Genomic DNA, 15,868 nt, shown 5'->3' on the forward strand with positions numbered 1-15,868 from the left:
GTCCTATTGCTTCAAGTTCTACTTAAGGGCTTCCTAGAGGTATCTGGTGAGACAGAGCGCTGGCCCAGACGGGCCTTTGGCCTGAACCTTCAGGGCTCTTCTGGTATTCTTATAACACACAACAAATCTGATATTTGCTCCTTGCTTAGATCTAGATTGTTTGACCATATTTAGAACAGCAGACGTACAGTGGAGTCACACCAGAATCACCAGCTCTTTTTGGCTCTTGCTAGCAGAAAGGAAAAGGAGAAAGCAACATATATGGTGGGGAGGGATGGTCTAAGAAGAAGAAGACATAAATAAAGGCTAGTCTCATGTTGCAGGTCGGGGTAAAAGGTCTGAAGAAGCTGAAAAGTGCTGATTTAGAGGATAATTTAGGATTCTCAGGGCTTTCTGTCCCAGAGAGGCTTTCGAACTGCAACAGAATAGCTGCCTTTTCATCAATTGAATGGACAGAGGGGGACTATTCCACATTAAGATCCCACGTGTTGCCGCAGATGTTATAAACAGCTGATTTCCAACAGGAAGCTGACTTAGCACATGCTGGGAGCTGGGAATTCTGCTATTCCAGTTTGCTCCTAAGTGAATTTCATGCTGACGACGCGTTGTGCTGCATTGATAGGCAGACTCGCTGCAGCCACAGATTGCATGCAGGAGAATCAACTTTGCACAGTTGCCCTGCCAGCATGGGCCAAGGCTCAGTGTGCTAACAGTACCTTCAGATATTTGACAGAGAAAATGAGGTGTGCTATCATTGTTTAATTGCATGCAACTGCTGCATGTCTAGTCTGGTTTTCTTCTTCTTCTTAAGAGGACAAACAAGTATTCATCTTCTCCCCTGCAGCAAACCCATCTCTTCCTCTTTTTGATCCTATTCTTCTGAAATGTGCATGTGCTCCAGCCCAGTTTTCAAAACTCAGTCGCCACTTATTGACTGTGCTGTACATGACCTTTGGGTTCAGACCAAGCCTCCTTCAGAAGGCGAAGAGGGCAGGAGGGATGAGCAAATCTGTTAACTTTAGTTTCTTTGGTTCCTCCTTTTCCAATCTTTAATTCAGTTCTCCACATTTCCACAATACTTTGCATTTTCTCCCACCCCCTACCTTTTTTAAAAGCCCTCATGAAAATTAATCAAATTTCTCCAAACGGTCCAAATGTTTGTATGCAATTTTTTGTATACACATTTTTGCAAATAATTTCCCCCAAACATAATGCGTTTCTGCATGCTATTTTCATCAATGTGTGTGTTTTTATGTACACCTTACCTTAGCATATGCATTTTGAACACATTATTTGGCAGGCAAGCAGCCTTGCAAAATTCAAAGATGTGCAAATTTTGAATGAGGGCTGCATTTAAGTTAGTACACTGTTTTTGAAAGTGTGGAATAGTTAGGCTCACCTTTAAGTGCATACGGAATGAATTTCTCTCCAATCTCTAGATGCCTGATCTGGTGAAGGCCATCTCAAGAAACCTGAAATGTTTCAGAGAAGGTGACAGGTGAATTTATTACCATTGTCCCCGTGGACTTTGCCGACTTCTGCAAGGCTCATAGGAGAGGCTGGGAATCTTTTTCTCAGTCCAAGCACCACACTCCCTTCTGGGGAGCCTTCCAAGGTCACAGGCCAGAGGCGGGCAGGGCCAAAGGCAAAAATGAGAGGGTTTACAGAAGTTGTCCGATTTGATCCCGGAATGTCCCACTTTTCCTTAGGACGTCCCTATTTTCATCGAAGAAATGTTGGAGTGTATGGAGTTATGCGACCCCTGAGCCAAGGAGATAAATAACTCTACAAACTTTAGAAGACATCTGAAGGCAGTGCTGTACAGTGGAACCTCAGGTTACAGACGCTTCAGGTTACAGACTCCACTAACCCAGAAATAGTACCTCAGGTTAAGAACTTTGCTTCAGGATGAGAACAGAAATTGTGTCACGGCAGCAGCGGGAGGCCCCATTAGCTAAAGTGGTACCTCAGGTTAAGAACAGTTTCAGGTTAAGAACAGACCTCCAGAACAAATTAAGTTCTTAATCCGAGGTACCACTGTATAGGGAAATCTTTTAATGTTTCATTATGTTTCTATATATGTTGGAAGCTGTCCCGAGTGGCTGGGGCAGCCCAGTCAGATGAGCACAGTATAAATAAAACAATTCGTATTCTTATTCAAATTACTACTACTACTACTATTACTACGGAATAGGAAGTCCCTATTTTCAGCAGAGAAACGTTGGAGGGTATGAAATGTGTACCTTTGTACAGTAGGCTGGTTTCTAAACACACTCCATCCAGCCAAGGAAGAGGCATTGTCAGAGTTCAAAGACACTGTCCAGCCAGGCAAAAGCATTCTATGAAGCAGGGCCAGTGAGGGGTGTGGCCAGGGGAGATGGGGCGTGGTCTGGGGAAAGTCCTGAGGCCAGGCACAGAGGCCTGGAGGGCCCCCCTCAGGCCCCGCCCCTTGAAGTATGGCATTGGGTGCAGATGTGAAACCCCAGCAAGCACTGGGGCATTCACAGAATGGCAGCTAGTGTTGGTTTCACTGTTCACCACTAAGAACCTCTCCACGCTGGTGTTTTCCTGGATGTATTCTGCAATATGACCCTGATGCAGTAACAGTTCATAAGTGGTGGATTTATAAAAGGTAAAGAACCCCTGGACGGTTAAGCCCAGTCAAAGGCAACTATGGGGTTGTGGCGCTCATCTCGCTTTCAAGCCGGCGTTTGTCTGCAGACAGCTTTTCAGGTCATGTGGTCAGCATGACTAAACTGCTTCTGGGGCAACGGAACACCATGACAAGTGCCAGAGCACACGGAAACGCCGTTTACCTTCCCACCGCAGTGGTACCTATTTATCTACTTGCGCTGGTGTGCTTTCAAACTGCTAGGTTGGCAGGAGCTAGGGCAGAGCAACGGGAGCTCACCCCATCACGTGGATTCGAACCGCCTACCTTCCGATCCACAAGCCCAGGAGGCTCAGTGGTTTAGATCACAGCACCACCTGTGTCCCCTGGTGGATTTATACTGTACCATCCACTCACCTCTTTTTGCTTTGTCAGTTGTTCTCTAATGTTCCCCCCACATTCTTGCTGCCTGGAAGGGCAGAGTTGCATATAACTGGCCTGATGCCAACATGAGCACAACGGTGCTAACTTCCCCTGCCAACCATCTCTTCTGACATTGTTATTTGAATGTAAAAGTGTAAGGGAAATATGCATCCATATGCATTGAAACATTGCATTTCCACAGCTTATTCAGATGCAATAGATCGCCACCCATGGGAGTCAATCCCAAACAAAGGTACCTCAAGGATACCTTACTCAGTGAAGTTCTGTCTGACTCCTTCCTTTCCCCAGGGCTACAACTGTTTTGCACAAAGATACGGCAACTCGGGCTTTCAGAGGATCTCCTGGGCGCTGTGGCTCTCCCAGTCACCAAGACCATGTTAAAAACTAGGCTCTGGGACATAGATCACCAGGAACTAATCTCAGCTGTGGAAAAAACATGCTCCCCTCTTTATTTTCAACTCTCTTGGGTGCAGGAATTTAATCTTAATTATTTACAATTTTTGTTTAATCCACAAGAAAGAAGGGCTTTTTCACTGGCTAGGTTCAATTCTAATCCTTCTAACCTCCTTTGGGGTAGGTTTGCAGGTTTGGCAGAAAGAGATAGGATCTGCCCATGCGATGCCCACCTGGTGGAAACTCTAGCTCACAGGGCCCTTAAATGTAAAATGTATGATGATCTCCGCCAACAATTTCTAGACCATCTATGCATTCCAACATGGAAACCAGAGACGGAGGTTATGCGCTTCTTATTACAGGGGAGAGACCAGGAGCTCACCAAGACAGTAGCTAAGTTCCTCTATTTGATTTATGCTACAGGACCCTGCCCTTGCTGGAAACCCACAGAGATGAGGCGGATTGCTTGCCTCTTCTGCCCTTTGGCGGGTGACTGTACCGTTGGGGTGGCGACGAGATCGCACTGGCCTATCTATTCTGAATGTATTCCGAATGTTCTTATGTGATGCCAATAAAGGTTACTTGACTTGACTTGAATTGACAAAGGTGCCAGATTGGGAGGGTGATGGAGGGGAGGCAATGTTGTATGCATGTTGTGTCAGGACATGGGGAGGAACTGGGGGTGAAGCCGAATGCTGCAGCCACGTAGCTTCAATGGCTGATGGCTCCTCTTCTGCCTCCTCCTGGTGCCTCTACTGATGGGAGGCTGCTTTGGTCCTCCTGGCCCTCTGTGGCAGTAGGAGCAGGAGTTGAAAGAGCCGGCCACTGGAGCTGCGCCACGCTTGGCTGCACGCTTCGCCTCTGTGCTTTTTGGACATTATATATTGTGGGGGGCCATGATTCCGAACCCAGAACTGTTAATGTTTTGAGCCACTCCTTGAACAGTTCAAGGGCAGGAGAGCACAGTGGGAGCTGTGTTGTTGCTGAGGGGAGAAGGGAATGGATTACATTTAATCACAAACCGGGTCAGAGGAGGCAGCAGTGTTATGAGAGAATGACTTTTGCACATGCTCCTCTGACAGGGACGGCAGCAATTTGTCCAAAATGGGGATCATGTTTCTGGAGACAGCGGATGATGAATTAGGATTTGTGCAGATAACACAGGAAACATTGATTCGGAGAGGGGTCAGAGGCTCTTAAAACTGACATAGTAACTAAGGACAGGAACATATATTTACATCCACGCAAGAAGACCCGGGTGGAAGCAGAGGAGGCTTTTTGGAGACGTTTCCAAGGTCTGGCTTGTTATAGAGCGATCCCCAAGGATGGCGGACTAGCAAACTCAATTCCATTACTCTATATAACGATGCCTGGGGACGCGAGCGGAAATTGCAAACCAGGCTGGCTTGACAGGAGCTGTGGAAACACTGTAAGAGCTATTTTTAAGGCACTGAGCTAGGAAACATTTGGGAACACGCTGCAGGATCACAGGAAGGGGAGCTTGATGTTTAAGGGGGCTGAGTGGAATGGCGACAGTTTATTACCACCCTGCATGCCCTCGGCATAAGGCAGGGGCCCAGTTTGCCTGCACAGCCAAGGATGGGGGTGGCATGTGGGAATGTGGAAAGTTGGATGGAGCAAGCAAAGAGAAGCCAATTTCGGTTGCGCTTAGAACAGGAAAACAGTGCCTGACTGGGCTCAAATCAGGGACATATCAGGCAGGGGTTCATCTTGAGAGCCATGGTGCTGTGCAAGCCACAAGAGGGAATAAATGAATAAAATTGGATAGATAGACCAACAAAGAAGACTCTTGCCAACTCTGGGAGTTTAGAGAGCATCCTACAAATTTCCCAGTGCCCACAGATGCCAGAGCATGATCTATGAGGAGAGGAAGAGGAGAAGGAGGCAGGCTGAGCAATACAAGCCAGGATGGACATCCTGGTCTAGCACTGGCCAGTACAATTCCTCCAAAGCTTATTGGTTCCTTAACAATAAAAGCTGTCATGTGAACATGGTCTTTTCCCATTGAACTGGCGTGCTCTGGTCCATGGGGTCACGAAGAGTCGGACACGACTAAATGACTAAACAACAACAACAAATTATGTGGCTTCGTAGACCTCACCAATTGTCCACCTTAGAAATGACCCAGAACTATCTACACCTGCCTTTCCCAAGCTGGTGGCTTCCAAATGTTGGGGAGACACCAAGTCCCATCAGGCAGGTAAAAGGTAAAGGACTCCTGGATGGTTAAATCCAGCCAAAGGTGAGTATGGAGTTCCGGTGCTCATCTCGCTTTCAGACCAAGGGAGCTGGTGTTTGTCCACAGACAGCTTTCCGGGTCCTGTGGCCAGAATGACTAAACCACTTCTAGTGCAACAGAACACAGTGATGGAAACCAGAGCACACGGAAACGCAGAAAGCGGTACCTATTTATCTACTTGCACTGGCATGCTTTTGAACTGCAAGGCTGGCAGGAGCTGGGACAGAGCAATGGGAGCTCACGCCATTGTGGGGATTCGAACCGCTGACCTTCTGATTGGCAAGCCCAAGAGGCTCAGTGGTTTAGACCAGCACAGCACTACCCACGTCCATCAGGCATACTGTAGCTAGCATGCCCAGTGATCAGGGATAATGGGAGCTGTGGTTGAGCAACATCTGTTGGAACAGGCTGCTCTATAGCATTCAGGGATTCTGTTACAGGCAAACAGGGGGCTCCCTGGGCAAATGCATTGACGTGGAAAGTGCTCCCTTGAGGTAGAAGACTGAAAACCGCTCTCCTAGCTGAGTACAACCAGAAGGTGTTACACTTCAGGTGGCAACTCTTGAACCCTCGGGCTAAATCAGGAATGGGAGACCTTTGTCCCTCCAACTGCTGACAATACTCATGACCACCCATACAGCAGCAGCAGCAACAGCAGTAGGAGCACTGAGCCACTCCTCATCTGGTTGTTTCAAGCCTGTTCTTAACCAGCAGAGGGACTTTCTTGAGAGAAGAGCTTCCATAGCTTAGAAGTACATAGTCAGGGGAAAGGCAGTGATCTGGGAAGTTCTGTGGCCTCAGAAATCTGCTTGCTGCTTAGAGAGGTTGACTCTCATGCAAAAGGGGTAACTGACTCCCATCCCACAGGTGGGGGAGGTACACAGGAATTCATCTTCACCTCAAGTTCCAAACATAAAACAGACCTCATCGGATTCCAGCCCAGGGATCTGTTTTTCATTCCAGTCCCAGGTTCTGGTTTATGTCTTCTTCTGAGAAGTATATTTTAAATGGAGAAGGCCTTGGCATTCCAGTCCTGCATTATGGCTCTGTGGTGCAAAAGGTGCTCCAGTTTTCTTCAGTCGCCAGTACCTCATCCATAATACTCCAGGATTTCCCAGCTACACCACAGCTGTTCCCTGACAGAGAAAACAGGGGGGGGGCTCCTTCTCTGATGGCTTCGGATCAAGACGCAGAGGAGGGATTCATCCCTGGAAGTATCCACGAAGTAGTCAAGAAATGTTCCATCAGGGTGAGAATGAGCTGAGCTGCTGCTGCTGCTGTCAACACAAACTCAAGATTGATTACACACTTGAATCATATCACTGATGTCTGGCAACTCTGTATGGATGCATTATTTGCTTTAAGATCAGTTCCAGATCTGTACTGAACTGGGTTCCAAATCTACTCAAGTGCAAGATTGTTAAAGAAGGTAAAGCATAGACCCAGATATAAGTCTGAGCAAACAGTGGCATGGTGTAGGGAGGGGCTCACAGATGCGGTTGACCAGAGAGCAAAATTGTTAGGGGGTGCAAAATTTCAACACCTAGAGACTTCCGGGTTGGTGCCACTGTTTAATGGCGGATTCCCTCCGAGCTCCGGAGGGAATCGGCTCCGTAGCGTCTGGGTCTGGCCGCTGCGGCGAAGCGGGGACCCTTAAAATCACAGGCGCGGATGCCTGTGAACACAGAGACTCGGCGGGCACCATTTGCGCCCCCCCAATCCGCGACGGAGCCTTTTTAAAGGCTTCGGAACGGAGGCAGGGTAAGGCGTGGTGCTGAGAGTACTCCCTCGTCTACGGAGTGAAGCCGCAAGCCATTGACAGAGAGCGCCAACTTCTTCTAAGAGTGATTGGATCCTAAAACATCAACCCGTGAGTAATACGGAGATTGGAACTTTAAAAAACTTCTTATTTTGGATTTGGAACGAGCGGGAAGGGGCTAAAAAGGAAGTCCACCCCCCCCTCTTTGTAAACAACTTAAAGCAAAGGACTGGGCAGCTAAGGTCGAGAGAATCTGTTTCTTGTTTTTTTTTTAACTAAAGATCCTGACCTCACGGTTTGGACATTATAAGAGGATATTCTGGAGGATAAAAAGAATTTTGGGAGCTGAAACTACACCCCCCCCTAGACCCGGGAACGTCCGATGAGAAAGCCTGTTGCATGGAAGATTTTGACAGCTGTCAAGTGAGCTGCTAGTCAGCTAGTTGTCAGCTGGAAAAAGAGAACATTGTTTCTGCTGTTTTTGCTGGTTTATTCGGGATAACTTGTTGAAAATAAGGTTGATACAAAATAACTGGACTTTTGGTTTTTGAGCTGAAAGGAAGATCAAGGAATTAAATCCCCCTAGAGGGGTAACAAGGATACTACATTACAAAAATGGCTGGAGTGTCTAAATTCCAAGCAGAATTGGATAGAGCACTGGTTCTCTTGGGAAACTTACAAGATGAGTACGATGCTTTGTCTACAGAGGTAGCGCTATTACACTGGACAGTAAACAACAGCTTGGAGTCTGATAAGGATTTGAAACAGGAAGCCTATTCAACTGAACAAATAAATGAAACCGAAAGCGTAGACACGATGGAGCAATATGTTCTTTTTGAAGAAAACGAAGGAGGAGATGGAGGTTTGCAGGAGTCAAAGGAGAGCTACAATATGAGGCCTGACATGATGATAAAAAAGGACAATAAAAACTGGATGCGGAAAGCCTGGTTTGATTGGGAATTTGGAAAATGGAGAGATCCTCTTTTGAGGAGATCTGAAGACCTGAGGATTATAAATTTGTTGAAGGTGGAAGCTGGAGCTGTGGGGACATTTGGATTAGAAAGAAATTTGAAACAAGAGTTGGAATACCCCATAGGCTTTGCTTTTGCTTTTAAGTATGGAGGACTGGCTAGAAGCAACACCGATTCTGTTGGGCCGGAGCCCCTCCGAGACCTGGGGCTTAACATCAAGGTCTATCAAAGAGACCGGCAGAAAGGAACTGAGAGAGACATAAGGGCCTCGGACCTGAGATCTCCAGGCTAAATAAATAATATAAAGACTGATGGATATTGGTTGGGGACTGGAACCGGGAGAAGGGTGGGTGGAGGTTGGGAATCCAAAGGGTACATAAGGATAATTTGCATTGCTTTGTTTGTTTTATATTTTGTTAGTGGTAAGGAAATTGGGTAAACCGTGGAAGGGAAATTTTGGTCGACCTTAGGAAAAAGGTTCAAGAATAAGTTAATGAGGTATAAGTATTGATGTGTAATTTTAATAAGGTGAAATTGGTTTTTTTTTCTTTTTTTCTTTTTTTAAACTAAGTGAGAATAAGGCTGTTAAAAATAAATGGAGGAAATGGAAAAAAGAAGTAAAGTAAAATAACAGTATGTTAGAATAAATGTTTAAGTTAAGGTGAAGAAATAAGTTAAGGACTTGCTGAATTGACAATTTAAATTGGAATACAAGAAGGGGAGGTGTGAGGAGGTCTGAGAAACAAGGTTGAGGAAAATAAGTATCAGAAACTGTATGTGTTTTTTCTATTTTTTTTTGTTTAGTTTCGAATATTTTGTTTATTTTTTTTTGTTTTTGTTTGTTGTTTGTTTTTTGAAAATACCAATAAATATTTAATTAAAAAAAAAACAAAATTTCAACACCTAATGCTGCCTGAATACAGCTGCATGCTGCTATCCCTGGTCTCCATTGAAAACGGCTTCTTTGTGCTAACCAGGAAGTGATCTCTCCAGACAATGGAATGGCTCTTCTTTTCTTATCTCTGTGACTACAATTTCCTGGGCAGCATGGACACCATTAGGCAGTGGAATGTGCATGAGTATTCTGTTTCTCCCCCCTCTGCTCCGCACAGTCCTGGGCACTGGCAACCCACACTATGCCACTGCAAGCAAAAAGACATTAACAGTGGCAGATTGCATGTGTTTGCATACAGCCAGTCCTGGGTTCAATCCCTGGCACCTCCATGTAAGACAGGGAAACACCTTTGTCTGAAATGCTAGTTTCTGCCGGTGTAGACCATACTGAGCTAGCAATGATGCTGTCAGGATGGGACTTTGGGGCATAAATACACTTTGAGGTGCAGTGGAGCTGGAGCTGGCCAGAGGCTGGCTCTGCTTCCATGGACCTTTGTGACAGGCCTCCACAGGTCAATATGATGGCAGGTGATTAAAAGTTCAAGCCGTGGGAGCAGGAACAGCTTTATCTCAGATTTTAGTGCTGTGGTCCCACAGCACTAAGATCAGAGATAAACCTCTGCCTTCTGGTTCCAAAGTCATGAAAAGCAGAAAACAGGCTGATCCACCCATCTCCAGATGAACTAGAATAAAGTCCCTTGCCAACTTTTGACCATATAAAGTTTAGACTACTTAGTACAACCACAGACAGTCCCTTGCGCAGAAATGAAGCAACCAAAGGCCTGTAAAACCACTTGCATGAGCTTAAGGTGGCCCCCCAGTTAGGAGCAGGAGCAGTACAATGGCAGTGTAGGTATTTGACTGGCAATCCTTGCAAGATGCACTTAGCAAACTCAGCAGAGTCTGCTCAGCCTCCCTCCAAGAAGAACATGTCAGCAACTATTATTTTATTTCATTTTTTCCTATCCCAGTTGGTTCTTAATCCAAAAAGCCCTCCGGAGGCAACAGTTATTTGGGGATTTTAGCATCAGGTGTGTCAGCTTGGTCATTATTCCAATTAAAGTGCAGTTCTAACCTGCTAAAGGATTATCGTTATATTTTTGAGTGTGTGGCGGGTGCTGATCCTGGTGGCGAGGGCAGGTCCCTCCTCTGGGTGTGTCAGAGCCATTGACGTTGCAAACGCAAAATGCTAAGTAGCTTTTGCTCTTTGCTCCTGCCAGTTTTCACAAAGCTGACAGGCACATGCCAGGTGGGCAGTTTGGGTTCTCCTCTGCACAGTGTGAAGGACAGCCTTGTCGGCATGATTGCGTTCGGATGTCTTGGGCGAGATGGAGCTGTGCAGCCTTTAAATTGGGGGTGTAGTCCAAATGCTGTCAGACTACAATTCTCATAATCACCTGGCCATTGGCTGTGCTGGCTGAGACTGATGGGAGTTGGAGTCCAACAACATCAGGAGGGCTGGCATCAGGGATGGGTGTAGCGGGACCCCTGCCAAAGTCCCGGTGGCTCAGAAGGGCCCATTGCTAAACTGACCCTGCTCAGAATTCCTACAGCCCTCCCTGCTGCGACTTGTCACATCAGTTGTGTCAGGCACTGCAATTTCAGTAATCTAATGTGGCGAGGGCCAGCTGCAGATCAGAGTCAAGCGCTATCTTGGCTCCCATTCAAAGGCACCACTGGCAGCACCAAACAGCTTCTGCCCACCTGGTGGCGGGGCTTATGATGATGGCAGCATGCAGCAGTGCCAAGGGATGGTGCAGATTAGTGCCAGGTAGGGTCTGTGGGTGGCACCATGTTGAGGGGTCCCTGGTAGTTTGATCTTGGGGGAGCAGTTCCAAATCTGCTTTAAAATCAGCTTCACAGAGGTCTACGACAGCAGCGTCAAGTTGGGACTCACAAGTATGAATGCTGGGCCACCAGTCGTATTTCTCCAGAGACAATATGCAAAAGCTTTTCAATGGAGCAAGTTCACACTTTCAGCTTAGTCAGCAAGCCCGCAGGAATCCAGTGGAGAGGCATAATAAATGAAATGACTTGGATTTGTAATTTGGGCAGATTTGGAATCCAGCATCACTGCAGGGCATTGTACCACAAAGAGGAACCCATCAATGCCGTAAACAGACAGACGATGTCACTGCGACATCCACACCCACTCCCAGTCAAGGGAGAAGCAGCCGCATCATCAGTTTTGCATAAATGCAGAGCTGGGTGAATTTTGCAAGCTATCTTCTCTCTGATCTCCCTGCCTTGAAATAAATTGGGGAGGCACATTTGATCGGAGCCATGCAGCTCTCATGACTAGCCCTATTAGAAACCCCTCTCCCCAGTTGCCATTAGCTCCCATCCCCAAGGAAAAAATTTTCCCCCATTTCATACTGACATTGTAGCCCCAGACACCCCTCCCTTGAAACAAGTACAGTAGCAGCTTCGGAGGGCAGATTTCAGATGGGGAAATGATGGAGGGGCAAAGATCCCCAGTACACCCTAGTACACCAGTACACTAGTCCTAGTCAAACACAGTTTCCCCCTCCCACTGTGAGAGCCTTTAAGCAATGAAAAAAAGAAGTTCTAGTCATGGACCTCTCCCCAGTCTACTTTGACTCTAAAGGTGAGTCCATGCTTGTACATTCTCCATTCCACAATTGTAATATTGTATGTTGATGATTTGCACATGTGGAACTGCCAGCACACCTGAAACACCACAGGCAGCATTTGGGTATCGCATGCAGTGCTTCACCTCTCCTTGGACGCAATGCATTTCTACAGAGGCAGGAGACACATTGAGCCATGAGTCACTGCATGGCAGTTGTGTATGTGTGAATGGACTCAGCATCAAGAATGACCTTGAACCGAGCCTTCTGCAGCCCAGAGGTGTTTCTGTGGGGTACAGAAGGATGGTAAGACAGTCTCACCTCTCTGCATTTAGGTTGTTTTAGTCTCTGGACTAACTGGTCTTACGTGGATTCCCCTCTCTAGGTAGCAGCATGTCTTTCTTCAACATGTGGTAAATCACCTCCACGGAGTCCAGGGGTCCTCATGCTCATTCCTCCACTGTGGGAGATAACATCCCTCTGTGCTGCATACCAGTTGCTAGGAATCACAGGTGAGGAGAGTGCTGCTGCACTCACATTCTGCTTTCTAGACCACTGAGCCTTGGGCTTGCCGATCAGAAGTTCGGCGGATTGAATCCCCACGACGGGGTGATCTCCCGTTGCTCGGTCCCTGCTCCTGCCAACCTAGCAGTTCAAAAGCACGTCAAAGTGCAAGTAGATAAATAGGTACCGCTGTGGCAGGAAGGTAAATGGCATTTCTGTGCGCTGCTCTGGTTCACCAGTAGAGGCTTAGTCATGCTGGCCACATGACTCGGAAGCTGTACACTGGCTCCCTCGGCCAATAAAGCGAGACGAGTGCCGCAACCCCAGAGTCGTCTGCAACTGGATCTAATGGTCAGGGGTCCGGTCCCTTTACCTAACTGGGCTCTTACGCCTTCATTCTGCACTTCTGTCCATTCCCTGGTGGCCTCCCTGTCACTCTGAATCAACTGCTTATTAGAACCCCCATTTTATTACCATGATGAGAATATCTGGCTGATCTATCCGGCTCTCTCCATCGCTGGACTCTCAGGGCACCTGTCCAACTGCTAGCCTTACATTTCCAAGTTGAAAAACATACACAAGTCCCACGTATTGAAGGATAACTTGGACCTTCCTCGTGTGGTGCTCAATCTTCCTTTCCTGGAGCCAGAGAGTAATAACTGCATTAAATATTCTGCGGGGACCGATGTAACTGTAAGTCATGCGCTTTTGTCGAGAGGCTGGGCCAGGAGGAAACTCTTGAGCTTGAGAAAGAGGGGTCTGCGGCAGATCTCAAGCGTGCAACTCTCGCTGTTTACACGCAGGCTCCTTCCAAACCTGGCAGGTGACTCCATTGACTGGTCCCATGTTGAGCTCCTCTTGTTGTGGAACTCGTTGCTACGTACAGAGGAGCTCCAATGGCAGAAGCAGAGCCTCACGGGAAATGAAGTCACTTGGTGTGCCGTGCCAGGATTGGAACAGCTGGGGAAAGAAAGCTGGGTTTTCTGAGTCAGAAATATTCGTCGGTGGGTCTTAACAGCAGCAGGGTGGAGGGGAAAGCTGGGAGTACCAGCGGAGGCATAGGGAACGCCATGACTTCGAGGAAAACGCCCTCCTGAGGGAACATAGGGTGCTTCATGTTTATTGAGCATTCATATTGATTTGCTTAGAGGAAGGCTAGATAATGTCTTTTTGATAAGCAGGCATTCTGGTGGGCCTACATTTTTGAGGCCCTGAAGGTTGAACTGTTATGGAAGCCCCTTCGCAACCAGCAACAAGGTCTGAGTAACTGCTGTCATCTTCTCCAATGGAGTTGTCCTACGACAGATCACCAAACCTGTGCAACATCTGTGCTACTGACTCTCAGACTTTGAGATTGTTGAAACACACACACACACACACACACACATCAATGTGAGTTCTACAACTCACATTTGGTCTGCTAGACCCCAAACTTTTAAGCAACATGAACTAAAGTTGCTTCTGGGGCCCCTCTGGGATTAAGGGCCCTGAGGCTTAAGCTTCAATAGTTTCATAGTAGATCTGCCCCTGTTTGTGGGGAGATTAGACAACCTTGCAAGTGGTATCCCACACTTTCTGATACATTCCCCCCCATTACTTTCCTTATTGTAACAAGGTCCTATCTTTTGGGATAGTGGGTTTGACCTCCTAATCTACTGCACTTGCACAAGCCTGAATTTGCCCTTCTGTGATTGAATCCCACTCCAAAATAGGGACAGTTCGGAAGCACCAATAGGAACATCAGATGCTGCCTTATACCGAGCCAGGCGATTGGTCCTCTTAGCTCAATATTGTCTGCAGTGACTGGCAGAGGCTGTCCAGGATTCCAGGCAGGATTCCAGGCCTGTTTGGAGATGCCAGGGATTGAAGCTGGGTCCTTCTGCATGCAGAGCACATGCTCTGCTCCTGAGCTGCGCCCCTTTCCCAAGGAAGCAAACTAGCTCTGTGATACATTCCTCTCTCCCTCTTCACTCAAAATGGCAGCACAGCATGCCAAAGTGCTACCAGCAGGTGATGCAGCTGAGAGCTGCGTCTATTCTGCATGAGAATTAGAGCCAAACTAAATGTGATGCTATTTACTCAAGTTAGCAATTGTGCAAAGATTTTTTTTTTTTTTTTGTGAATAGCAAGAATGGGAAGCCAGATCTAGACTGGGGCCCTGGCAGATGGATCAGGGGATTTAATCATTCTCAGCCAGTGACAGCCGCTGCCGGGGAGCCAGTGATAGTAAAGGACATTAGAGGGACAAATATTCTGAGAGTTCCAGGGGCCATATGGAGAGGCTTAGAGGGCCACATTACACTTCCCCAACCTGTGGCTTTAATACATTGACGGACTGCAACTTCCATCGCCTGCAGCAAACATAGCCAATTGTCAGGGAAGATGGGAGATGGGAGTCCAAAAACACAGGGTTCATCCATAGGTACATTTTGCCCTTGCTTTTCTGGTCTGTGTCTGAGTTCTTTTTTCTTTTTCTTTTCCCTGCCACTTTCCCCAAGAAAACCTGCTCTTTTATACTGAATCAGAACAGATGGTAATTAGGGTGTTCTGCGGATTGCTGTTTGTTCCAATTCCGCGGTAAAGAGTGGGTTTTTGCGGGGGAAGTGGTAGAGCTATAGGGGAAAAAAGCACTTGTACACAGAGCTTTAAAGCACAGACTTGTGCCAAGAAACGTGGCACAAAAGTAGGTCCAGATAAGCCCGCAGAAAGGGGAACCATATTGGGGGTGGCTGTTTTAATGTATTATAATGTGGGGCTTGGGCAATGAGAAAGGGGTTTACAGTAACAAAGCAACATCTGCATTTTGATCTGTGAAATTCTCGATGTCGTTCTGCAGCCGTTACCCTGAAGCAACTTCCTCCACCACTTCGCCTGCAAAACCCATTTAGCTGCTGGTCTCTTGCTACGTTCAAACATGTCCCTGTCTCATTGCTCAGGCATTGCAGCGGCCTCTAGTGATGAAAGTCAGCAAACAGCGAAGAGCGTGCTTGATTGCTTGTTAAGTGTTTATACCCAACCTTTCCTCCTATAGTACAAAGCAGCTTACAAAATATTAAACCACAACACAACAAAAACAGCTGTGTAAAAAGGAAAAGAAACAATGGAAGCCAGCAATGAAACAGTTTGAAACCAACTGTAGCCAAAGGCATCATAACACACAATAAAAGCCAGCATAATGTAATGTAATGTAATGAGGCAGAATGATAGAATAATAGAACTGTATTGTTGGAAGGGATCCTATGGGCTATGTAGTTCCAGCCCCCCGCAATGCAGAAATCTACCCCCACCAAAGCATGCAAGTGTCTCGAGCCACTGACTTCAGAGTAGCCACAATGAGGCTTATGGAATTACTTAGAGGGAAGCAGCTGGAGAACTGCAGAATGAAACTAAAGCCCCACTGGTGTTCCAGCTGCAAACAGGGCAAAGTCAATGACAGCAAAT

At 47.0% G+C, this 15,868-nt stretch overlaps 1 protein-coding gene across 1 annotated transcript in view; it reads right to left on the bottom strand.

The window, feature by feature from the left end:
* Positions 1-15,868, bottom strand: part of VSIG10L2 (V-set and immunoglobulin domain containing 10 like 2) — a 67,050-nt gene that overhangs the window by 47,202 nt on the left and 3,980 nt on the right. The window contains exon 2 of the mRNA XM_083588502.1: positions 1,400-1,472. The gene's annotated coding sequence lies outside the window, so the exon portion shown is untranslated. The remainder of the gene's footprint in view (positions 1-1,399; positions 1,473-15,868) is intronic.

This window comes from Podarcis filfolensis, assembly GCF_964270895.1.
Source record: "Podarcis filfolensis genome assembly, chromosome: 15".
NCBI lineage: Eukaryota > Metazoa > Chordata > Lepidosauria > Squamata > Lacertidae > Podarcis > Podarcis filfolensis.